This window comes from Vipera ursinii, assembly GCF_947247035.1.
Source record: "Vipera ursinii genome assembly, chromosome: 1".
Taxonomy (NCBI): domain Eukaryota; kingdom Metazoa; phylum Chordata; class Lepidosauria; order Squamata; family Viperidae; genus Vipera; species Vipera ursinii.
The window spans coordinates 297,937,967-297,965,595 of NC_139512.1; the positions used below are offsets into that span (position 1 = coordinate 297,937,967).

Consider the following 27,629-nt stretch of genomic DNA (forward strand, 5'->3'; position numbering starts at 1 on the left):
GAAAAAGAACATTTTTTTTGCCATGAATGAAAATCCCATCAGTTAAATGTACATTGTCACACCTTGTTCTCTTGCAGATGAGAGAAAACCTGCAAACTGCTTCCCAAGAGCCTGTCCTTATTTCAACAAAGGAAGAGAAAAAAACCCAAAAAACATCTCTAGAACCAGAGAGGTAAGCACAATAAAAGGAAATAATATTCAGGCAATTGAATCCTCAAGGGAGGCAAACTTGCTGATAGACTGTAAGCCATTTTGTTCTGAAGCTCTCTGCCTGCACATACAATGCATGCATGTTAAAAGAGATGCCGAATTGTGTGAGTGTAGGAAAAAGTTGGAATTTGGAATTTGGAATCATACAAACATTTGGTTAGTCAAGGGCCCATCTAACTTCCTCCATAGCAAATGCATAATTGCTGTGGCAGAAAAAGAATGAGGGTCAGTAGAAACATGCTAAACTGAGGCTGTTTATAGGCTTTAGTAAGGACAGTTACTATCTGTTTTGTAAAGAGAGCTGAATTGTTACAAAGAACAGCAAAGGCAGAGTTTTATAAGGTCTAACCAGGGCAGAGGCCAAAGTCAACAAGTAACTAACCTTTTAGTTAGCCAAATGGGCATCTGTGGTGGAGGGAGGTATGTGTCAAAAATATCATGTTGCATGTTGAAATGGCACAGAGCTTTGATCTTGTAGTTGCAGTTGACAGTTTGGCTTTTTTAAAATCCTCTCTCCCAAGATGTTCCCAATTAGCCATTAAGCTCATAACACAGATCCCAAGTGGATGTCTATGGAGATTCTCAGTCAACCAGGTTATTCAAGTGATTTTTCAAAAGGCAACTGGACTGTCTTGTTTTTTTTCTTTTTCTCTTCCTTGATGATGTTTTACTTCTCGTCCAAGAAGTTTCTTCATTTCTGACAGAATGATAGGGTATGGAAGGATTTATATTCCTTGCAGTTATCTGGTTGTTACCACTTTCTCTGAGGAGCATTGAGGCCACTTGGAGGTTTATCTGTGACCCTGGGTCACCTGAATAATGCAAATGGGTGTGAAATCTTCTTGGAAGGGCTGAAAGGAGTTGTGTTGTAAACAGGAGATAGGTGATGTCATATCCTTCCCCCTCTGTTGAGAAAAGGCTGTTCAGTCTTAATGTAGATGGCCTCTTTGACCCGTCTTTCAAACCAGAGGTCCAGAATGGCCATCAGATAACTGCAAAAAAGATAAATCCATTCTCCAAGATTCAGTCAGAACTAAAGAAGAAAAACCAAGAAAGTCCAGTTGTCTTTTTCTTTGGGAAAATCTCTGGTAGATTCATCTTCGATGGATGAAGCTCAGATACAGGAGGAGGACAGAACCTGCCCAAGGCTGCCTAACAGAAGCCTTTTCTCAGAAGCCTGAGCACCTGGTTTCACACTGTGTCATAGACGAAGCAACTGACACAAGCCCCTGCTTGTATAGAAGCGTATGAAGACAAAGCAACCCTGGGAGCTGCTCAGTGAAGATATGCTTATCCAAAGAGAAGACTCTTTAATGGGCTTGCTTGAGAGTTGGCTGAGCCCCAAAGCTGGGTCCGCATAGGATATTGTAAACTGGAATATAATCTCTCCCTTTGCAGTAACCCAGTACTGAAATAACAGTTGTCTCCTGGTTTGGGTGCCTATTCTGTATATTAGATCTTCCTACATTATTAGATTTCTACTAGTTTGAGTCTAGGACAGACTTTGGATCCACATTCCTGCCTGTGAGTTTGATTTAATTCCAGACCTGCCTTTTAGGCTTAGCTGCCCAATAATGTGCTGGCTTTCTTCCTTTCTGTGCTTTGCTTTGGGCATCACTGCCCAAGAGAAGAATACCTGAGGCTACTTCTGTAGCATAAGAAATCCTTCTTGTGTTACTTACTAATATGGAAAAGGGAAAAAAGTTTTCTCTCCCAAGTGATCAGCTGATCGTTGCTTTTGCTGATGAATTGCAGTTGTGTCATGAAAAAGGAATGTGAAATTGGTGCAAATGACAACAACAACAACAACAATAATAAAAATTTCTAAAGGCTGAGACCTGTCCCTAGAGTCCTTATCACAAACAGGCCTAGTTTTCTTTTTAACCAATAATTTTCTGATTAGACAATCCCACTGATTATCAGGAAATTTGCATAAATAGGCAGGAGAGACTGTTATATGACATAAAATTTTTGAAATCAGAGACCTCAGAAACAGCTATTATTGTTGTCATTGCTTCTATTGCTTCTAATTCTCTTTAAAAAAAATTCAAAACTTTAAAACTCTAGATATACATTGGTATATGGAAATGTTCCGCAAGCTAAGCATAATTTTCAAGAACAGTCTCCCTCTATGCCTGAAAAGAAAAGTTTTCTATCAGTGTATTATTATTTTAATAATAATAATAATAATAATAATAATAATAATAATAATAATAATAATAATAATAATAATAATGTGTGTACCTGCTGTAACCCATGCCGGTAAAACATGGACACTAACCTCACAATTGATACAAAAGCTATGAGTAGCCCAAAGAGCCATGGAAAGATACACATTTGGCATCACAAGACAAGATAGAGAGACCTGCACATGGTTTAGAGAAGAAACGAAAGTATACAATATCATCAGGAGAGTAAAAGAATTGAAATGGAAATGGGCTGATCACATAGCAAGAAGAATGGATGGCCCGTGGACCAAGGCAGTCATAGAATGAATCCCACTTGATAAAAACCGTCCACGAAAGAGACCTAAAACTAGATGGATCGATGACATCAGCAAGCATTGCAGGCCCAGTTGACAAAAGAAAGCTGAAGACTGTTGGAAACATGAGGAACAGGCCTTCATCCTGCAGTGAATAGACAGTGGCTAGAATGATGATGATGATCATGATGACGACAATGATGATGATGCAAATGTAGGGGTATATTTTTCCTAAGACCATGGTTGAAAGGAATGGGTAAGCCCATTGCTTCCCAACATTGTCCATACCAAGTCAGTACAGAAGGAAGGAAGGAAGGAAGGAAGGAAGGAAGGAAGGAAGGAAGGAAGGAAGGAAGGAAGGAAGGAAGGAAGGGAAGGGAAGGGAAGGAAGGAAGGAAGGAAGGAAGGAAGATCTTATCACTGCTTTCCACCTTTTCGTGGTTCATCAGCTCCTCTCACTATGCAAGCTTAACATAGGCCATTTTATTTTTCCCACTTACTTTTTTTCAGATGTCCTGCCTATGACCATGGATATTCTAGTTAACTAACATGGCCACCAACTGTTGACAAATCTATGTGAATTTTATCCTATCTTTGTCTAAAATATCTACAATGCATATTGTTAGAAATATACGTCATTGCAAGAATATTGAAGTAATACAGTTTTCTGGGAATTTACAAGAAGAGCAGAACACGTCTGGCATTTGGACAATGCCTGAGAATGGTAATAGGGCTGTTTTTACTTCTTCATAAACATGGGTATGATTGAACTCTGCAGTGCAAGATAAGGTTTGCAAGAGTTAACACTGTCTGAAATAAATGAATGTTTAGAAACTGACAAGAACAGAGCAGGTTTGCAGGCCAAGTGTGTTTGAATAATAGCTAGGCTTTTATTGATGAATGTGTATTTCTATCAGCCTCATTACCTCATTATATCCCTCAGTAGTTTTTATATTCAGGAAAGTGATTCTGAAATTTAAATGACCCTCACCTGGTATACCAAAAATAATTATCAACACATATACCAGGCATTTTCTTTCATAAACCCTAATTGTGTTCCCTTCAAAAAGAACATATAAGACACTCAACACAACTCTCCTTCCAATGGAGATGAGGCTGACGTTCCCTGAAAAAGAAAAGCAAAGGGGTGTGTGTGTGAGTGAAAAGCTGGATGGAGATGAGGAAAAAAGAAAAGATAATTAGAGGAAAAAAGAAGAGAGAAAGTCCTGGGTTGGGTTTTACTAAAATTCACCAGAAAATGAACTCCTATGCCTCCATGTCAAAAGATTCAGGCTGTGTTGCCCAAATGTCTGAGTCATTTGCACTACTTATTCTTACCAGTAAATATGAGATAATCCCAGCCCCTTCACAGGTTCCTCATTTGAGGAATTTTTTTTTTGTCTGCCTGTAGATTAAAGGCTATAATTTTCCATTTAAAAATAATGATTCTTCTCTGAGTTTAGCACTGATAGATTTCTATGTTGTGTTAGCTCTAGATTTTTTTTACTGGGAATCACAATCTATGACTTCACTACATCATCCTTTTCATACATATTTTTTCATACATATTAAATCATTAGTGAGATGTTGTTTATGAAATAACTGATTACGGAGACTTCCTCATGGTGACATCCTGCAGATATATTTCAGAACAATTAATGTAACTAATGACTATAATGAACTGGTTACGATCAGAACTAAAATCCAACACAAGCTGAGGAAATCTGCACAAGGTATTTTAATCATTTTTAAAGGAATGTCTAAAGGGCTGGGAACAATTTATAGAGAGCAGAAATGAATGGTTATCAGAAATGATGGTTATCACCATCAAAGAGACTAACTAAAGGCTTGTTTTTCAATTGTACTTCCAAAATACACTTTTCTATAGTGGGTTGCTTCAAATGCTTCTGTTCCTTTGGGATATTGGAGACTAACACAGCAGATCATTGGCTATCTTGTAGATGAAGGAACATAATATTTACCAAGTTCTCTAATAGTTTGAAAGCTGCCTTTTACCACTAGTTCTCTAATAGCACAATGTTCGCAACATATGCCTTGTTAACAGAAATCTCTTGGTTTGAAATCCAACAGAATATTTTATTGATTTTTTTTCTTTCCTAAAACTTGTTACTTTTCATGTTGCTTTTTTAAAGCCGAGTGGAGCAGTGTTTTATCAATTTTTCATTCACATAAGACAAAAGGGAAATGATTCATATCATATTTTAATAGGGCTGTATTTTAAAAATAGAGCTGTAAAAGTTCTTTAGAACAAGTGCTTTGCAATGTGAAAGAAACACCTGTCTTTGAATCATTAAAGCAGCCATGTCTATTTCCAGACTTGAAGCTGTCTATGCATGTATGTATGTGCACAGCCACTTGGCACATTTATACGAATGTATATAAAGTAACTTCTTCAAACTCTTAAGATCTTTTACAGGAAGATGATTCACGGTTGGGTTGGGTTGTTCTCCTTTTAGTTTTGGTATCTTTTTATATAATTACACAATTATCTTGTCTCTGGAAAAGAAAAAAAAGAAAAACTTTTCTTAAAAAAACAATTATAGGTAAAACACACATTATTCTAAGCTTTATATAAAAGCAAATATTTTTGGTTTCACAAGTTTATCTTTTCCTTAAAAGTATGTGAGCAAAAATATTTTCTTCAGTTTCTCTCATTCATCTAATTATTGCTGCTCAACTCGCTTTTAAAACATATTGTGCAATAATGTTTTCTTTCCATTCTGTTTTTGGCCACTTTTTAAAAATATGTAGTTTCCTCTATATTCTTATATACATGTTAGCTAATAAAGTTTTGGCAGCCACCCTATTTGTAAATAAATAATGTAGAAATTCTTACTATTGGAAATCTACTGAATTAATCAGCAATATGATTACAAGGAGAAATGGGCATCTTCTGATTAGCTCCATGGGCATTTAGAGTCACTTCCTTACAATTAAAGTATAGTTTGGACAACAATTGCAATGGGCTAATGTTACTTAATTTTAGTTAATTTGGTTTTAATTATTTTATTTATTTAATTAATTGCCTAATAGCTCAAGTCCTCTGAACAGTTTACACTAAAACACACACCTGTACATATCCACACTCATAAATACAATTCAGCTATTGTGTTTATTCATTATGGCTCTGGGTGCCTACAATACTGCTAAGCTTGTAAGCCGCCCTGAGTCTTCGGAGAAGGGCGGGATATAAATGGAATTAAAATAAAATAAAATAAAAAAATATGGAAAACTAGTAAAAAAAATATAAAGAAAAAAAAGCAGTGACTGTCACTGGTTGACAAGATTGAGGACGGATTGCTGATCCTGGTCAAAAGGAGTTTTTACTGAATGATATGATTTGGACAGATCACTTGTTACATCTTCTTTATGTCTTCATCTATTACGACTTATTGGAGAAAGTGTTAGGCATAGGGCTGAACTCATTCTGAGGAAGCAGAGCTTGACTCAGCTTCTTTTCTAGTACTGGGTTCTCCATTAAGAACAAACAAGTGGCTTCAAGGATCTAATGAAGTTTGGGCATAGTAGCCCTATACTCTGATGGCATGATGACTGATTGATTGGTTGACTTTGGGCCAGGAAGTCCTGGTCTTCCCGACATTAGGAGTAGGCAGCCAAGCCTGAATCTGAATTCCAAATCTTACTGTCTGATAACTAATAAAATTGGAAATATCTCAAACCCACTTTGGTTAATTGTAAGTTTATTGCATGCACCTTACTCTGTTTACTTGCAATGCTCAGTTAAGCACCACGAGTCCAAATCAAACAGGAATTGTAAACTTACGGTGTTCAAAGATGCTTATGTATTAAAAATAGCACCAACTTTGCAATCAAATAGAAAGAGCAACAAATTTAGAAAAGTCCTGAAACTTATAGAAAAAAACTCTCTTAAGAATGAGGAACCACATAAACTATTTGAATAATGGCAAAACTTGTTCACTGGATTTGAAGGATTGGCTGCTGGAAGAAGGGACAGAAAATTGGGGAAAAGAATAGAATGGCATATTTTGCAAAAAGGTATAACTAGATGGTTTCCTGTTATGAATGTATTTTTATCAGGGTTTTTTTCTGGCCTCACTAAATACTCCTAATTTCATTTTCTATATGAAATATGCTACTAAGAATTCAGTGGCATTTTCTTATGCAGAAATGCACAAAAGTAAATATAGTGTTAGTAGAACAACTTAGCAAATTTTTGTGTATGTTATATTTTTATGTTGTTCGCTTCCTTTTCTTGTTTAACTGCAAATAAAAGGGGGTGAATAATTATTAGGTATATTTATAATGCACTTACAATCAAAAAAGGTTGGGATGACATGACTTTTCTAAACCAAACAGCTCTGGGAAATATATGCAGGACAGTGATTGTCCCAAAATCATTGATCTTGACTTTGTTGTAATGTGAACAGAGGTTTCCACATCCTAGCTGGGTGGTTTATGATCCAGTCAACACAGATTCTGTTGAATATAGAACATTATACTGCAGGATAACAGCACTTAGCTAGGACTTGGTTGATCTCAAGAGGATTGGTTCTCATACATTTGGATGGGAGACCACTAGGAATTGTAATTCAGATTGTACTGATAATAATTCTAGAAGGTAGAAATTGAATTTTCAGTTATAGAACTCCATCTTGCTGATCTAGTAGAGTTCAGCTTTTGGCTAGAAAAGAATCAGAATCAGGATAAGGATAAGGGAAGCAATCAATCAAGTCTTTACTTGAAGATCACTTCTTGGTTGCTCCAGGAAATCAGAGAAGTGATCCATGTAATTTTCCAAGCAAATTGTCATTAACAGGTTGGGCAGGTGTTTTGTGTGTTTGTGTGAGGGAGAGAGAGAGGGAAAGAGAGAGAGAGAGAACTGGAATGGAATCCACAAAAGCCTTCCATTTCACATGGCTTATTTTCTTTTAATATTCTCTTCCTTCTCTTTGTGTAGAAAGGCATAACTCCAGGGTCCAACAAGATGACATTGTTTGATGACGGATTCAGAACGAGCTTTCTTTGCTAGGTCTGGTCAAATGAGCAAAAGCAATGGGGGACAGGCATTCCCAGAAAAAGCTTGGCCCTATGCCATGTAGGGCTTTATCCATCTGCAGCTTCTAAAAATTGGGGAGAAATTCTAGGGGGGAAAACCCTTTCCAATATTTAGCATCTTTAGTGCTAAATCTTGTGTAGGATATTTATATGTAAGATTATACTCTCCAGTCATTGCTCCCAAGCAAATGTTTTTCTTTCTTGCCAGTATTTCATAAGGCCTGTTCAAGAATCCAAGCAATAAAAAAATTCTGTGTACGGCTAAAATTGAACCTATGGCTTAAGGTTGTGTAATGGTCAATGGGAATTTCCTAGAGAGACAGAAGGAAGAAGCTTTTCCCAGATGACCTTGAAGGACTAACACCAATCTTGCAACTCTGAAAGCCTCTCTCCCCCCTTGCCTTTGCTTTCCAAGGAACTGGGGTGGGGGTCCTTTCTCAGACATTTTAACATGTCCCCATTTCTTCCTGCTATACAGATGGCCCACTCAAAGGATGGTTCAGAGGAAGAGGAGGAGGAAGAATTGGAGCTGGGACCATCTGACAAGGAAGACATACCAGGGGCTTAGGACGATGCTGTCCTAGGCCCCTCAGGTACTGGAGGAGGTGGTCAACCAGATGGAGAGCTGCCTGCCTGCACAGACACAGGGGAGGATTGGCTAATGACCAGCAGTGGGCTGATAGGTAGCCAATCTCCTCTGACGAAGAACAGCTGACTGCTCCACTCAATCCAAGGGCAAGGAGAGTAGAGCGTAGGCAAACCCAGTGAAGGGCTGCAAGGCTACTTGGGAGGAGGTTACCCCACCCCTCCTCACAAGGAACGCCTGGAGAAGAGTAGCTTAAGGAGAAGCCATCAGGAGCTAGTCTTTGGCAGGAACAATTGTTTGCTTTGGCTTACACTTCCCGGCTTTTACTCATGCCTGTTGCTGTTTGCCTTTCCTCACTTGGAAGATTGCCCTTTGCATTTTGTTTTGGACCTTGCCCTTCTGTGGTGGCCTACGTTGGGCCTTTGCTTCACTGGGGCTTTGGTACTGTTTCTTTTCTGGGACCTGTTTCTTTTCCTGAGAGCTGCCCATGTCTTGTGCCTGGACCCCACCTGATGGATTGGACTTGGAATCCTGGACATTGCTCTTACTCTGGGGGCTTTCTTGGGGGCTGTTTTTTGGGGGACTGAGTGTGGCTGCCTTCAGGGTAGTGTGAGGGAGGACCTTTACCAGTTGTTGGAGGGACATTGGCTGGAACATTAAGAGAAATAAAGAACTCTTTAGAGGCCTGCATTGCCTTGACCACCTGGATCATAATACCATCATTCCCTGGAAAGACTTATATGACTGCCCATATTAGGTACATAACCCTGGGTGGCTTGCACAAAGAACAATAAAACCAACATCCTCCACTCAGTATTTGTATTTAATAGCCTCCAGCTTCACCCTAGTCTAGGATTCATGGGAAGGAAGGCCTCCAGCCTTTCAGGGCCTTCTAGAAGGCTAAAAGTGAAACAGTTGCTGGATTTTGGGATATTTCAGAGGGTTTGGGCAGCTATGGGGAAAGTGCATCTCCTAGGTCCCATCCGATGACAATATTTTAAAGAAAGGACCTGAAACATGCCCATTCTATCCAATCTAGTGGAAAAGGCAGATATCTTCTGGAAGAGATGGTCTCACTGTATGACACATAGGAATGCACATACAGTTTTATTATTTCCATAATGAGTGGTCACCAAACTGAAAATACTTTCCTAGAAAATTTTTTTAAAAATGCTTTCATGTTGAAGAAAAAATCTTCATCAGGATCCAGGCCAAGCCGGGAATAAACAACATGGAGACTGCTTTAGAAAGAAAGTTGTAGTTTATTGAAGAAGAGAGCCAGACAGAAAGATGGCTTCTGTCTTTTTAAAAGAACTTCTCCATTCTTCCTTTGGGGAAATATATTCTGCCTTTTTAATATTTCCCAAAATATTTCTTTCTCTGGATTCTTCCCACAATATATTACCTCATGAAAAAGCTCTTCTCGGAGTAGAACATTCCCTTGCAAATTACCAGCCTAGGATGTGAGGAAGGACTTGGAAAAGTTGAATCACTCATATATTGAATTACTTGCTGTCTTCTGTTAAAAGGTTTATAATTGGGTTGTTTTAAAAAGACTTCCAGAGGTACAGAATAATTTCACCGTCTAACAAATCAATAAGTATAACAGGATAATAGGCACCTAATTGCCTTGCTTAGCTAGAGGATATTATTTATTTCTATACAAGGTTTTCATTAGAAATCACTACAAGACCTTCTTGTTAGCTACCTTAGATGTGACTGAAAATGCATTAGATTGAAAATAGCACAAATGGCTAGAAATCCATTATTTATTACCAACTGTATTTTTAGACTTCAGAATGAAATACCTCTCTCAAGCAAATATGACAGCTGATACCTGCATGTGTCGGTATACACATGTGTATATACAGTTTGAAAAGAATGTGATCAAATTGGGAGGGCAGGAAAAAAAGCTCTCTTTTTTGCAGTTAGGTTTGCAAGTGAGAACATATGCCATGGCTCAGGAATTTGAGTTGAAGTCCACAGGTCGTAATGTTGCCATAGTTGCCCACCCTGGTGTATGCCATAGGACTTGCTGTCAGCAAAAGTAGATCCAAGAAAATAGGTGAGTTTATTTTGCCCACCTGTAGGAAGGAAATATTCTAAAAATGCTGATATATGAATGCATGTTTGCACCCAAGGAAGTGTGATGCTCTCAGTATGAATGAAACCACAATGAGTAGTAGATGCATTATTTCGGATTAGTCTTGTACTATACTGAAATACTTAGAATGAATATGTCCTGCTCAGTTATGTATGTGTATTTTTTTAAAAGAAATGTCTTATCATATTGGAATTTCTAATAAAGTATCTCAGTCCAAAATCTCTTTGGTAATGAAATATTAAGCAAATGCATGTACATTTAACAACAGGACTATCTCCTTATACATACTTTCACTTTCCAAGTTTAAAAAGTGCACTAAAAATGCTAAAGTCAGAAAGGCTGCAGATCTACAGAAGCTAATAAAATTCTGCTATACTTCTTTCTTGCATTGAGGAAATTATGGTTCTTTGCTTGATTGAGCTTCTGGTTTTATTGAACTAGTGTAGACCCAGTGTGAGATGGAAGTGCTGTTGAATAACAGGAAACAGCCAACTCAATGGTATAAGATTTAATTTACTGTAAGTGAAAACTTCCCAAGGATAACTGGGGGTTACACTGGACTTTGGGGGGAAAAAATCTTTTAAAATTCAAGTGGATTGGTAAAAGGAAAGTTGAAAGAGAAGATAAAGGAGATGAAATATCCCCAAAATACTTGAAGTTAACTCAACACCACAATAATATGCCTTCATGTAGATTATACACTGCAGATCGAAAATGATTTAATAAAGGCAAAGAGTGTAGCTAAAACAAACTGGGGCAACGCACCCATAATGGGAACGAAAGCTTCCTTAAGATACTGTGAAATTATTACATTAAGAAGCATTGTACTAAGAAGCACTGAGAAAACAAACACAAACATAAAAGTACATAAGAGAAATGCAAAATAATTGTGCTGAATACTAAAAAAAATGCTTTGAGTTGCACATCATTATTAAGACATGCAATAAAAAATATAGATCAGAAGCAGAAAAGTAACTAACCCAGCAGTTGAATTGAAGAGTGTGACCAAAAATATCCTTTTAAGACTTTTCTTAAAATTCAGCCATGGTGTTACTAAAATTAAAATTGAAAACTAGTTCATGTAAGCACCATTTTTTAAAAAAAAATTCTTGGGGAAATTAAAATCTATTTTAAGTAAATTGATGAAAAATTTCACATATATATGAAAAAGCAATACAGCTTCTGCCAAGGTAATATTTTCAGGGTCCACTAGAGTTCAAAAACATATCTGGACAGTCGGGGACAGATTTTTGTACTAAGAGACCCACATGGCACCTTCACTAATTTTTTTTTCCTTCCAGGTTGAGACGTTTCTTTTCTCTAGGATAGATTTTTTTTAAAATTAGATTTTAATTTTAAAGACCTCTTCATTCAACAGAGTCTTTAGAAAGTTTTGTAATATCTTCTGGTACTATTTATTAATTTACTTTTCTGTTTTTATTGTTTTATAGCTCTTCTGTTTAACATTTTGAAGTAATTTTGCAATCTAACTGGAGGACTTTGACTATTGAGTGGAGCATAATAAATAGTTATGACAGCCATTAAGATGTTCAAAATAAAAATCATATGCAGACAGAAAGAATAGGTACTGAAAGGCTGATATTATCCAATGCACTTTATATATATGTAGTTATTTTTTCAAGACCAATGTAGTAAAAATATATGAAAAGAAACACAAACTTCATTCTTGTGAACATAGGGTGCTCTTCTTGTACTGATTCAATAAAACTATTAACTAAAGATCACAAATTATGAAAACAAATTATGATCTAGTAAAAAAAACCTAAGACTTATAAAAGTATCTCTTCAACTGGAAACGTATTTTGTTGTTGTTGTTGTTATGGGACAGACTGGAACGATTACCCATATTCCCATAAGTATAATGCCCTTGAGATATTTTTAGAGTCTGTCCAAATCCTCTCACCAAATGCTTTCTCTACTTCAACTGGCAGTTTGAAGCTTCCATGTCTTGTATTCTTAAACAAAAATTTATGTTGTAGGTAGATATATACATATATAGATATATATATGGAGGCTAACTCAGCATAATACAGGGAAAGATCTCCCCTTTTTAATAAAGTAGGTCGGATGCATTTTTAAATGGATAGTTCAGCATTTTTAAAAGGTTGCAATGAAAGAACACATAAGTACGCTTTGAATTCAGGTGTAACATTTTCATAAGCAAAAAGTGGAATGAAGGCTGAGAAGCAAGTTCTTATTTTTTAAAAAATATAATAATAATAATAATAATAATAATAATAATAATAATAATAATAATAATAATAATAATAATAATAAAAAAAGTTGGAAGGAACCTTGGAGGTCATCTAGTTCAACCCCCTGCTCAGGCAGGAAACCCTATACCATTTCGGACAAATGGCTGTCCAGTCTCTTCTTAAAAACTTCCAGTGTTGGAGCATTCACAGCTTCTGGAGGCAGGTTGTTCCACTGATTAATTGTTCTAACTGTCAGGAAGTTTGTCCTTAGTTCTAGGTTGCTTCTCTCCTTGATTAGTTTGCATCCGTTGCTTCTTGTCCTGCCTTTGGCTGCTTTGGAGAATAGCTTGAGTCCCTCCTCTTTGTGGCAGCCCCTGAGATATTGGAACACTGCTATCATGTCCCCCCTCGTCCTTCTCTTCATTAAACTAGACATACCCAATTCCAGCAGCCGTTCCTTATATGTTTTAGTCTCCAGTCCCCTAATCATCTTTGTTGCTCTTCTCTGTACTCTTTCTAGTGTCTCAACATCTTTTTTACATCGTAGTGACCAAAACTGAATGCAGTATTCCAAGTGTGGCCTTACCAAGGTTTTGTAAAGTGGTATTAATACCTCATGTGATCTTGATTCTATTCCTCTGTTAATACAGCCTAGCACTGTGCTGGCTTTTTTGGCAGCTGCAGCACACTGCTGGCTCATATTTAAGTGATTGTCCACTAGGACTCCGAGATCCCTTTCACAGTTACTACTATTGAGCAAGGTACCACCTATACTATACCTGCACATTTGGTTTTTCTTGCCTAAATGTAGAACCTTACTTTTTTCACTATTGAATTTCATTTTGTTAGATAGCACCCAGTGTTCAAGTCTGTCCAGTTCCTCCTGTATCTTAAGCCTGTCTTCTGGAGTGTTGGCTATTCCTGCCAGATTCGTATCGTCTGCAAATTTGATGAGTTCGCCATTTATCCCTTCGTCCAAATTGTTGATGAAGATGTTGAAGAGCACTGGGCCCAGAACAGAGCCCTGGGGCACCCCACTACATACTTCCCTCCACGTAGATGTGGTTCCATTGAGGACCACATGCTGAGTACGGCTGGTCAGCCAGCTACGATTCCATCTGGTGGTGACTCTGTCTAACCTGCATTTTTCTATGTTATGAAGTAGTATATTTTCCAGGTTCTAGGGATGATGAATTACTGCAGGCTCAAGTCCTTGTGCCAAGCCCCACAAAGGCATCTTTAGTTGTTTGAAATCAAATAAAATAGCTGAGCCCTGTCAGATAGTCTAAGAAGAAGATAGTCTAAGAAGAAGAAGTTCAAAACTGCTGGAGGAATAGAAAAAGAATTTGGGAAAATGTAGTTTTGAGTGAATTCTGCTCTAGAAAAGTGTAGGAAATTGTTCTCCATACCGTGACAAAGAGAACAATCCCTTCTACTGTATCTGAAAAGATGCATTATGTACCAAGAACTATTTTTGTATCTTAGGTAAGTAGGAACAAATTATACTGTGTCCACTCCATGACAACAGTTTCATGGAACACTCTGTGTTCACTGGGACTTATTTATGCTTTTATTTTGTATTTTTTTTAACTGTTGCACCTTTAAAAATATTGTCTGTAAAATGTGTTGAGCAATACCTTTTGTTTTTGTTCAGACATATCTGAGGGACTTTCATTCATTTTTGTGTGTACACTTGCTACTTTTAGTACATTCCTTAGCAAGGCACATCAAAACATATTTTCATACTGCACTAACTTTCTGTAAGTAAACAGTATATACATTTTGGATTGCTGCATCTCAGGAAGAATATTAGAGTTAGAACACATTCAGAATCAAGCAATTAAAATGCCCAAGGGACTAGAGCAGAGTTGTCAAAGTGCATGACTAAGTGATATCTTAGACAAAATGCTTTTCCCCCCCTTTCTAACATTTTCCTGGAAGCACAGGATCTGTTTTTGGACCAGCCCACAAAATACAAATTGAACAAGTATAATAGTAATAATTGTATTTCTTTACCTGCCATGAAACCGTAATTAGAGATATAGTAAGAAGATTACCATCTTCTTATTTGTTTGATTCATACATGGGTGCCAAATTGCCCTGAAGAGTCAATATTCAAATTATTTTGCTGTGGTATAATTTCTAAAAGAATTGTAATCAACAAGATATTCTTTATGAAGAAAACAGCTGTGGCCATCTGCACATTATAATAATACTTGTATGGAATCATATGTAATTCACATTGTCTTCTGATAAATAGGTAGTTGCAAAGCATTCACAAGAGCACTTCACAAGGAGAGTTAAAGCAATCAAGATGCTCTTTCTCAGCCTATTAAAGTAGCTGCATCTTTTGAAAATCTTGTACAGTTGCCTCAAAGTCTGTCTCCAGCTGCTATGGATGTATTTCTGCTGGATCTGTTCACATACACAAAACCTTCTAAGGACACTGATGCATTAGGGCTGCAAAGAGCATTTCAGCACATATAGTGCATCTTTTGAATGTTTCCCACACCTTAGACAGTAGGTCTGGTGAAACTGCAGCCAACCACCCTTCACTGGATTCTTAGAAACAGTGTTTTTAGCTTACAACCTAGGCTATACAGTATCTGAATCTTATATATTAAAATTGAAAGTGATCCAGGACAATTACAATGTCTTACTTACTCCTCATGTTGAATTTTGATTGTGTGAAATTATCTAAGAAGTCTTGCAATTACTCAATAACCCAGTAGAGGTCACCGAGTTACAAGTAGAGACTTTACATGTAGCATGAGGCTTTGGGTCAAACTACATATTACACATCACCAGAAAGGTGTTTTTTTTAATTAATGTTATTCTAATTAAGAAAGGGGGGGAGAACTGAGCTGTTTCAAAATGAAAAGGGGAAGTAGATAATAACCATTTAGTGAGGAAAAATTGCTGAACAAGTTGATTTGAAGTGTCCCTCACACCACTGCTCTTGTGTTTAAACTAAACACAGATTTTAAAAGACAAAATTAATATATATATATATATATCCCTCTACAAATCCTCTACTTTAGATCAGATGTCAATATTTTAATGCAGAAAAAATATTGTTTGCATACTATTATTTTCTTCCTAAGACCAGTGAAACCAGTATTGTTATTACTCAATTTATACATATTTTTGTGCAGCTATCCTTATGCACATATTAGTAAATGGCTTTCCCTGATATATGCATTTAACACAAGCTTTCAAGTCTACACTTTCTTTAAATGCTATTTATATAATTGTCTTAAATATATGCTGAACTAAAGTTGTAGCAAACTTAACTTTTTTCAGCTTGTACTGGTTAGGTGCTTATTCTGACAGAGAGTGGTAGATTACCTGAAAAAAATATTCCACAGTGTGAGACCACAACAAAAATCTAATTCATGGACCGTTGGAAAGGTGATAAATAAGATCAGTATTATAACACCTTCAGACACATCTGTGGATTGATTAAATTTTGGATGGCAAGGTATAAATCATTTTTTTTGCACATCAAGGAGGATATCAAGGAAGAAAAGGGAACCAAGATTATCATGGTGCCCAAAAACTTCTTCCAAAAATAAAGTTACCATATTTTTGGCTATCTGGTTAGATGAAAAAAAAACTATAATAGAAGGACTGAGGATGTTTCCATCCTTCTATTTCCATATTAAAATCTAAATTCATCCTGTGAAGTTAAATGATGGAAGATTCAGGGCAGATAAAAGAAAGTCTTTCCACTGCATATAGTTATAGTGTGAAATTTACTATAACATGTAGAATAAACATTAATTTAAGCAGATTTAGAAGGTAATTGGACAAATTCATAAAGCATAATTCTAAAAATAATTATGAATTGTGATGGGTAGTGTATATAACCTCCATGTTTAGAGGCCACATGCCTCTTAATACCAAAAAAGAATAACTCTGCTTATGTTCCTATGTGCCCTTTAAATTGGTTTCGCATTCTGCTGTTGTTCTACGTCTTACTTTGATCTCAAGGTTGAAGACAGAATGTCCAAGAGGATGAAAATATCTGCCTTGCATGCTCTGGTTTATAACATTCCATTTGTGGCCATTCACTCTCAACAGCTGCAAAATGTTACAGGGAAATGATGCTGTATTTTTAATTTAATTTAATTTAATAACATTTATATACCGCCCTTCTCCCTGAGGACTCAGGGCGGTTCACAGGGCAGAATAAAATAGTGAATACAAACATTAAAAAAGATTAAACAAATTGCCCTAATTAAAACAGTATAAATACAACACTAAAAACCCCCAGAAAAGTTAAAAAAACAAAAATAAAATAACCCCAACACTCCCCCTCAGGCTAGGCCGGCTTGTACAAACAGAAATGTCTTAAGATTGCGACGAAAGGAGCGAAGATCGGGCGCCATCCGGAGCTCAACCGGTAGCTGATTCCACAGCTCCGGAGCGCCCACAGAGAAGGATCTCCCCCTGGGGGCCACCAATCGACATATATAATACAAAGCAGTGTGTAGGTTAGGAAAATGAACCCATTGCAGTGCTATTGATGATATTAAGCTCATTTATCTTGAAGGGTTTAACAATGCAGGATACAAAATTTGATTTGTGTGAAAAATATTCCAAGATTTCATTGCTCAGTTTTTCATACTGGATTTAAGATAGAAACATTGATGCTGGAGGAAATGAAGAGATGGTGTAGGGCTTCATTGCAAAAATTGATCCTTTGATTCATGCTAATCTTTTATCTCTACCTGTTCCTATTAGGTAAAGGTAAAGGTTCCCCCGCACATGCATGATAGTTGTTTCCAACTCTAGGGGCCGGTGCTCATCTCCGTTTCAAAGCCGAAGAGCCAGCACTTGTCCGAGGACGTCTCCATGGTCATGTGGCCAGCATGACTAGACGCCAGAGGCGCACGGAACTCTGTTACCTTCCCACCGTAGTGGTCCCTATTTTTCTACTTGCATTTTTACGTGCTTTCGAACTGCTAGGTTGGCAGAAGCTGGGATGAGTAACAGGTACTCTGCTACGCGGCACTCGGGATTCGACCCGCCAAACTGCCGACCTTCCGATCGACAAGCTCAGCGTCCTAACACACTGAGCCACCTGTTCCTATTAAATGATGCTTATTATAGAACCTGAAGGGACGTGGTGGCTCAGTGGGTTAGGACGCTGAGCTTGTCGATCAGAAGGTCAGCAGTTTGGCAGGTCGAATCCCGAGTGCCGTGTAACAGAGTGAGCGCCTGTTACTCTTTCCAGCTTCTGCCAACCTAGCAGTTCGAAAGCATGTAAAAATGCAAGTAGAAAAATAGGGACCATTACGGTGGGAAGGTAACAGAGTTCCGTACACCTTTGGCGTCTAGTCATTACAGCCACATGACCACGGAGACGTCCTTGGACAAGCGCTGGCTCTTCGACTTTGAAACAGAGATGAGCACCGGCCCCTAGAGTTGGAAACGACTAGCACCCATGTGCAGGGGAACCTTTACCTTTACCTTTATTATAGAACATTGCTTATAAACAACAATGTTTTGATTGTAATAGTTTAGTTATTTTATACTTGTTGAATATAGGGATTGTACCAGTTCTGCTAATTTTCAGTCCAGGCTGAGTTCTTTTTTAAAATCTTCCTGGGTGTTTTACATAAGCTTCTAAGTCTCTTAGTTCCTTTCTGAGCAAAAACTAAACAGAATGACTAAGTGGAAGATAGCAGCTAATTTTCCTACTTTGAACAAGAACAGGAAATAATAAAATGAACTGGAGCAGAACACAGTATCAATATACTGCCCATAATGAAGGCTAACATGTAGCAAACCAGAAGCGTTTATCACATACCAACATAGGTTTATGAGATAATTATCAGAGCTTTACAAGAGCTTTACAAACCAAAAGCTACAGTGCACCAACAGAATTGAATCTGCATATATCCTCTGATAGTTGGGTTTTTATCAGTTTAACTGATGGATATCTAAAATAATCCAAACATGCTGCTATGGACTTACTTCTTATTTCTAAAAGTTCTATCAGGACAATCAGAAATAGCAGTAGTGGTTTATCGGTTTATTTACTGAAGCTTCTTAAGAACCATGAAGTAATTTTCACGGCATTTCTCCTGCAATGCTCCTGATAGGTTTTTAAAATTTGTCTTAGGGGTCCATATATGAATGATGGCAATTCATCTATTGTTACCTTAGGGTATTTATTCAGTAAAATAGTTATTCCATGCAGAAAGTCTTTTTCTAAATGTTCTGGCTTCATGCAGAAGTGCAGTTTAATGTGTGCCTTAGGGAGAAGTACACACCAGCAAGAACCAGTCTCAAATTATTAGCATAAGAAAAGGCTGTTAAATTCTGGAATTCCTCTGTGATCTTTCAATGGAAACTTACTGACCCTGGAGGCTTGCTTTGAAAAGCCATTTATGGGAAATGACATACAAGGTTTTATGTGTTTAGTGATTTTTCTCTAGGGTTCAAAAATAAAATGTATTATGTAAAGATCTTCAAACAATTATTGTACAGTAATCAAGGGAAGAAAGAACAAAAGCTGCACCCTGGCTTGCAGTCTAAGGTAAAGTTCTCAAAAGGTTAACAGGTTATTTTAATTATTTAAAGGAATCTTTAGATTTATAATAAAACAATTCCCATCCATTTGCATGTTTATCAGAATGTAAAACCAGTGAAAACGGAGAGCAAATGCGATATTACTGACAATGGATTGCTGCTGGTGGTGATCATAATTGAGCTGGCGGGACAGCCTATTCTACCTTATAGATCAGGGGTGTCAAACTCAATTTCATTGAGGGCCGCATCAGCATTGCGGTTGCCCTCAAGGGGCCGGGTGGGTAGGGCCATGGTGGGCGTGGCCTGCTGGGTGGGCGTGGCTAGAGTGCGTATGCCCTACTGGGTGGGCATGGCCAGCTCCACATTGTTTGCATCAAGGGTGCCTATGGGGGCCTGGGCAGCAGTGGGACAGATCTGAGGGTCTCTGGCAGAAGGAGGGTCTCTGGGCCAGGGCCAAGGCAGTGGGGGCCGTTCCCTTACTGTTTCCAGGATGGCTTCGCGGGCCACAAGAAACCACTTCGCGGGCCGGATCTGGCCTCCGGGCCTTGTGTTTTACATGTCTGTTATAGATGTTTTACTTTTATTGTAAAATAAGGTATTGTAATTCATTGTAAATAAGGTAATGATGCCCTCAAGTTGTATCACTTCATTATCTGATGATGATGTGGACTGCTCCATGCAATCACCTGACAACAGTTGGGAAGTAGTTTGACATGAGCTTGTTCTGGGATGTGGTTTATATTCCTCATCTAATTGACAGTCGTGGAATTCCCTGGATGCCTCCCATCTCTTCCCATATTAACCAGGCCCCATCAGTGCTGAATTTCAGAGCCCAGGCAAAGTCAGATTGGCATTTAAGACCAGAACTTTAAAATATGTGTATTATGTAATAGAAAAAAATGCCACCTACAAATTAAGAAAAACTTATCTAATACACGGGTCTGAGGAATTCTGGGAGTTGAAGTCCACAAGTCATAAAAGGGCCAAGTTTGAAGACCCCTGGTCTAATATGTCATTCTAGATGGCAAAAAAAACCTAAAAAAGAGGCTAGTGCATTTATTTATATTTTATTTTAAATACAGTAAATGTTATAATGTTCATTTGTTGATTTATGTCTAAGATAGCCTGCTCATGTTGAAATCAGTCATCTGGATTTTCCTTTCTTTCACCTTCTAGTCCAACTCTTCTCATAGTATATAATGCTGGTTTTTAATCTACCAGAATTATACTGGTTTTGACAGAATATACTTGTAAAGCTTATGTTACTCTGTAAGAAGTCTTATCTGTGTATCAGTATCATCTATCTATAAGAATGAGCAACCAAAATTATTTCAGAGTAAAAGACTGCAGTGGATAGGGTGATAACTAATTAAACAGAGACACCATGTAAATGGACACTGGGATTTGAAGTGAGAAAAATGTTTAGGGAAAGTTTGAAATTTCTCTTGAATATGTTAAATCTTCTATGTCTTTTTGTGCTTGCAGAGACTTATTTCTTAACCATTGTACCATCCAAGGTTCTCGTCTTCTCAATCTTCTGGAGTCTGTCTTTGCATGGTGGGATACACAACTCCCTGTCACACCAAAGATTAAAATGCCATTGACTATCTTCACCTGGTTTAGCTGACTTGTTGAAGCCATTGCTGAGAGTTGGCCATTGTTGCATGCAAGCATCCACAAGGAGCCACAGATGAGAATTGAGTGCCAAATAGAGACCCCAGGTGGGAAAACTGCTCTAAGAAAAAAAGATGGGATCTCTCCCCCACCACACACACACTGGTGGTGTTACCCAATCTTGGTATCCCATATACCCCAGCAGCATTTCATTCTTTGAAAAGCAAGGCTGGAAAATAAAACAGCTAATTTCATGTAGTCTGAAGATTGCCCAGACCTGCTGTAGCAATAATAATTCTTACAATTATATTGGAAATTGATGTGCTACAAAGTACATCGTCAGCCTCCAGCATCATCTTAATTCTGAACTGGGCATCTAGAATATGAGAAAATAAACACTGCGACCCAGTGCTATCTGTGAGAAAGTACCCAGGGGAGGAAAAGATGAAAATGAAAGGGTCTAATAAATGAGTGTATTTTGATTAGTGAAATTTCCCTATAATTAATTTGTGAACTTGGAGCCCTCTGGAGCAATCATTTTACCCATTGGCACATAAAGACTGACAGGTCCTAAGTCTTAGTGAGGTACTAGGGTAGAACCCCAAATTCATATAATAATAACAGGGCTATTGTAAGAACACATCCACTAGATTAAGCTCCTTGTAGAAAAGGCACTGAGTGCCGATGTCTCTCCGTATGCACACTTATAAATAAATTAAAGTTGGCAGTTGTGCTTGCTTCAAGAATTTTTTGGACTGAACACTGGAAGCTGAACACTGTCACAAGAGTTCCTTCTTGGAAAAATCTGTGATTGTCTTTAAGGGTGATATATAGATAAATAGGGCCAGATGTTCTCATTCACAGGTGTTTTGAAACCAGTAAGATGTATCTAAGCTTCCTTTCAAAAAATCCAGAATTCTCTAGTGAGAAATTTTCTTTCTGATTTGATTCCCAGACTTTCATAAATGATGATGACATTTTGATCCACTGGAGAGGAAAGGGATTGGTAGACCAGACAGTGATCAAGGTCATTCATATTAAGGAGCTGGAGTTTTTTTTTGTTGTTGTTGTTCTTTCCTGGAAGATAGACAAGCAAAACAAAAACTTCTGAAATAAAAATTGGCACTTGGTTTCGAAATAAAGTGAAACAATTTTTTTATAATGATACCTTAAAGTTATAATGTTAAATAGCTGCATTGCCTGTTTGTCTTTTCATTCATAGGATAATCCAAAATGAGGGTCACATTAGGGTTCATTGTAGTTGATGAAAATTGGTGGGTAGCATGAGCTCTCAGTCACACATCATAGCCCAGCTGTTTCTTGTCATGAAAATGAAAACATATGCCATGATGGGATTCAGCCAGTTCTCACTGGTTTGGAAGAACCAGTAGCTAAATGTTGTTGAGTTCAAAGAATCGGCTGAATGCACATCACTTCCGGAAGTCTGTTCTAGACCTGAGAGGCCTGGAGGAGGCCTCCCAGGACTAGAACAGCTCACCACAGAGAACCAGTTGTTCAGGGATTTGAATCCCACCACAGTCCATATATGAGGGCAGGCAACACATGGCCAATATTTATACATATGGTCAGGGACAGGGCAAATGCAATGGTGGGATTCAAATATCTGAACAACTGGTTCTCTTTTTGGATGCAGGCCTGGGCCTCTGAGGCCTAGAATGGACTTCCGGAAGTAGCATCCACACAATTCTGGTAGGCTGTTCTAGGCCTGGGAGGCCTCCTCCAGGCCTCCCAGGCCTAGACTGGATTTTCGGAAGCAGTGTGCATTCAGCCGGTTCTCCGAACTTAGCAAAATTTAGCTACCGGTTCTGCTGAACTGGTGCAAACTGGCTGAACCCCACCACTGGGCAAATGTATAACCAAGCCCTTAAAATATTTCTTTTTAAACAGAGCAAACCTTTAGAATGAAATAAAATCCATTATAAAGAAGGCACCACTAGCAAGTCTATACACAATAAAAGTAGGAATCAGCAGAATGAATGAATTACTGTATACTTTTAAGATATTAATGTGCATAGTTTTAATTTTATTTAATTTTTTCCCTACTTCTTCCATAACCAGTAAGTGCCCAAAATTATAGGGGAGATGGCAGCATAAAACTTTAATAAAATAATCAGATTTTAAAAATAGATTAAAATGTGTAAAACTTAAAGTGATGCCCAAATAAATCAGGTAAATGCCACTTAATTTAGTTGGAGAAAATATCTTAGATTATGCTGGGACTTTAATATTCACACTGAAGGCACTTTGGTATTATTTAGCTGATGTTTTCATGGGTATAGTATCTTCAATACCTTCCTCTGAACAGATTTCAGACAAACCTTGAAATATTCAAAGCTACATCCTAGCTACGATTCTCTTTGTGACTCAGAATTATTGGAAAATGAAATCAAATATCCAGCATCTGGGTGTAACTAGATCATATCCACTTCCTACAAATTCAGGAACCAGGTGTTATCAATGAAACCAGGTGAGAATTACACAATTAAGGAAAGGATAGAACAAATACCAAATGCAAAAAAATGGAGCAATCTGAGGTTGGATTCATTGCATATAAAACAAATGAAACAGAATCATAGTTTGTTTATGTTATGCAAAAATAAGCAATATGTCTCCACTTTACAGTAACCATTAGTGCTGGATTGAACTAATGATAAAGGATGCCATAGTTAATCATTATTTAAATCTCAAAGGCAACCAAGGGAAGGAGAGAGGAAATGTAAAGAAGGTGGAGAACCAGAGAGGTAAAGGTAAAGGTTCCCCCGCACATGCGTGCTAGTCGTTTTTCGACTCTAGGGGCCAGTGCTCATCTCCGTTTCAAAGCCGAAGAGCCAGCGCTTGTCCGAGGACGTCTCCGTGGTCATGTGGCCGGCATGACTAGACGCCAAAGGCGCATGGAACGCTGTTACCTTCCCACCATAGTGGTCCCTATTTTTCTACTTGCATTTTTACGTGCTTTCGAACTGCTAGGTTGGCAGAAGCTGGGACGAGTAACAGGTGCTCACTCTGTTATGCGGCACTCGGGATTCGACCCACCAAACTGCTGACCTTCTGATCGACAAGCTCAGCGTGCTAACCCACTGAGCCACCGCGTCCCTAGAGAGCATAATAGCATGCAGCTAATTTCTAAAAGGGAAGGAGGGTGGAGAGAAGTCTGAAACATTCTACGATGACAAAACCTCATGAAACTGAAATGGGATGTTTGCTGTCTTCTGAGTTAAGACAGGAAGAATTTTGGCAAAAAGGACAGGAACATTGTTAAATATGGTTTACTGAAGAAACTGCAATGGCTGGGCTTTCACAAAAGTCAAAGACAAAAATGTACAGGATCTTACTGCTCAAGGACCACCACATGTATCCAGCATGTTGAAAACCATATTCCAAAAATGTTATGAAACTCTGCTTGTATCTTCTTAGCATCTGATTCAGACTATACAGATGGTGAACCAGTATCAGGGTTAAGAATCAGGATTAAGATTTTACATAATAAGATAATGATTGAAATGAGGGATGGTAATAGTCCATGAAAGTTTTGTGCATTTTTCTATAAAATTTTATTATATTTTCTATTTCTTTAACCTTTCAATTATCTTCTTTGCTAATCAAAATGTCACATGGTACTTTGATAAATGTTTTCGTGAAATCAAGATATATTATGACTGAAACATTCCTACAATATGCTAAAGAAGTTACAGATCAAAACAAATGAAATAAAAGTAGTTTGGCAAAACCTGTACTTGACAAATCCATGATAACTTCACTGCATTGTTTTCAATATGCTTATCAACTGATTTTATATAATTTCTTCTAGAATCTTGCCGGATGTTGACATTAGACTAACTGGTTTTATCAAGATCTTCCTCCTTTGTCCTTTAATTTTTTTTACAGTTATGAAGAGTAATATGATGTTGAATTGCAATAGATGATAATGCCTAATAATTAGTATAAAGTTGACAGAATAGATTTATAATATGTTTTGATATAGCAAATCATAAGAAACATTGTAATTTATATTAATCAGGAATAGTTAGGTTGCCCCTAAAATCAGAAGAATACTAAGCTCTGTATTTATTTAACAATCTAATTACATATAACTTTAAGGAAAAACAGACTGAAAGTTTTTTTAAAAAAAAAACTCTAATGTTATTAGTTCACAAAGGTCCTGAATCTTACCAATGTTTTTTACAGTTATTTTGTGCCTAGTTTTTGAACTGCTGATTCTTAACTGTTTTAGAAGGCAGTGGATATAAATTTCATTAGAATAATATAATGTGTCCCCCAACTGATCAAATCTGTTTCAATTGCTCTACTCAAAATCAGTTCCTGAGGCTGTTGTGAAGTGTCAGTATTGCAAAATGGGGATGGAGATAAATGGGGATCATGAGATCCAACATCTCTCACTTGATTCTGAATGAAAGGTGAAGGTATTAGCCTAAAATAATATCAGCACTTATGAAGTTTTAAAGACAAACTTGCGGAATCAATCTTAATAGACTTTGCTGCAAAATCATGGTAGCTAGGGAATTCTGGGAGTTAAGAGTCCACCCATCTTAAAAGTTGCTAAGGTTGAAAAACATGGTTTAGACAAATAGTAAGCACTATCTTCCTAGTGATTATACATTAAAATTAAGGTTGGATAGTTAAGCTCTAAGTAGTAAAGGATAGGGGCAATCTATGCTTGTTTCTCAGCTTACATTGAGACTCTGAGTGCAGATTACTGCCACTTTTTCATTTTGATGGCCTTTTTTGAAAAGTATAACTCACTTTGGCACTTACTGGGAGTTCACTTACCTTCTTGGTCCCTGCTCTTTGTTTTCCTTCCCAAGGTCACTGCCTCCTTTAGTTACACAAATGATCCTACGCCCTGGCAGTTCAGAATCTTTTCTTTTGTGGAATTGCAGCTGATTGGGAGCCAAAGCCTTATTTGTACAAGTGACTGGCTTAGTTTTCTGTTTTCCATTTCAGTGCTAAGCGATGACAGGAATGACCTGCTGCGTCAGGAATGATAGTGCAGAATGCCTGGGAATCTGCAGCATTGCTCTGGAGGTAAACTCCATTTACACTGATACCTCAGTTTGGGGAAGGGGATGAAACTTAGCTGATAGTATTCCAACATGCAAACTGGAAAAAGAACTTGACAGGCAGGAAACTGCTGGCTATGAATAATTATCAAATGTAATTTACAAAACTTCCAGGAAGATTGCTTGCCACAGCAGGAAATAAGGATAGAAGCTTCTCTGCTGGTTTCCAATTTATTTTTTGAAAAGTGCCTGCCTGGATAAACACAAGATAGGAAGATTCTAGTGAGACTTCAGTTCTGTTCATCCTTCTTGTTTGCTCATGATGAAGACATTAGCTGGCCCTGGTTCAAATGGCCATGTCTCCTGTTAGATTTCATTGGAGTGTATTGGAGGAGGAGGCTACAGCAGGAAACCAGCTGAGCCAATCAGACGTTCGGCTTACTCCCGCCTGAAAGCTGGACCAATCGGCTGCGTCTGCATTTTGACAGCTAGGGAATCCTCGTGGCGGTTGCGCCTGCGTGGTCGGTAGTCGGGCTGACAGCTGAGAGCTGTCAGCTGCTGCGCCTGCGTATTTGCCGGCGGCAGTTTGACAGCTGTCAAACTGCCGTGTGTGTTTCTGTCAGCCGTTATTTACCTCATGCAACAGTTGTTAACTTGAACTAATATAACCATAACATTAACATATAAATATCTAACGTTAATATATAACAACAACCATGTATACATTGAGATTAGCTGAGCCTCCCTTCGTGCCCCCACCCCCCAACTTACAGTGACACAAACCCTCCATCTTATTACACCATGTGAACTAATTGCACAACACACCGGCCTCACAAGTCAATTATGCATAAAGTTTATAAAAAATATTTCCCGTTCAAAAGCCTAACAGCCCGTGGATAAAAGCTGTTTTTCAGCCTGTTGGTGCGGCTGGCTACACCCCTATATCTCCTACCCGATGGTAGGAGAGTAAAGAGATACCGTCCAGGGTGTGAGTCACCCCTGAGAATTTTCCTCACTCTTCCAAGGCAGCGAGCCCTGGCGATGTCATCCAGTGGTGTCAGGGGACAGCCCACAATGTCTTGTGCTGTGCTCACCACCCTCTGTAATGCTTTCCTATCTGCGGCTGTCAGACCAGCATACCAAACCACAATACCATACGAGAGGACGCTCTCTATAGTAGACTGGTACAAGAGGGTCATAAGCCGTTGTTCTATCCTGTTCTTCTGCAAGACCCTGAGAAAGTGAAGCCTCTGTTGGGCCTTTCTGGCCACCTGGGTTGTATTAACTTTCCAGGTCAGATCTTCGCAGAGGTAGACTCCCAGAAATTTAAAGGAGGAGACTTTCTCCACACAGTCCTCCCCGATGTAAAGTGGGGCAGGTTCCTCCTTTTTCCTCCGGAAGTCTAGCACCATCTCTTTCGTCTTGCCGATGTTCAGGTGCAAGTTGTTGTTACAAAACCATATGGATAGTTTTTGTACCTCCGCCCTGTATGCTGTCTCATCCCCACACTTGTGCAGTGTCTTCCCATAATAGGGTTAGTAGTTATGGTATGTATAAAAGATTGCACAGCTGAACCTGAGAATCTGGTTCCTCAAAGTGGCTTGTGTAATATGGTTTTTTCTTTGTTTACAACAGAAAGAAGCTGAGGAAAGCTTCTTCTTAGCAACAAAAATATAAGCAACCTCCATTACTAACTGTACACTGCAAACTTAAGATTCATCTGCATGATCACTAAGCATTTGTTAAACTTATGCACACACATTGTGTCAAGATCCCTCAG

General features: G+C 38.1%; 2 long non-coding RNA genes across 2 annotated transcripts; both read left to right on the forward strand.

Moving 5' to 3' along the window:
• Positions 1-33: 33 nt before the first annotated feature.
• LOC310632279 lies at positions 34-27,551 on the forward strand. The gene is made up of 3 exons (XR_014490824.1): positions 34-172; positions 25,794-25,874; positions 27,485-27,551. It is a non-coding gene; the product is annotated as an uncharacterized lncRNA (long non-coding RNA).
• Positions 3,268-10,649, forward strand: LOC310632276. Its single transcript, XR_014490821.1, has 3 exons — positions 3,268-3,416; positions 4,273-4,425; positions 8,229-10,649. It is a non-coding gene; the product is annotated as an uncharacterized lncRNA (long non-coding RNA).
• Positions 27,552-27,629: the final 78 nt, after the last annotated feature.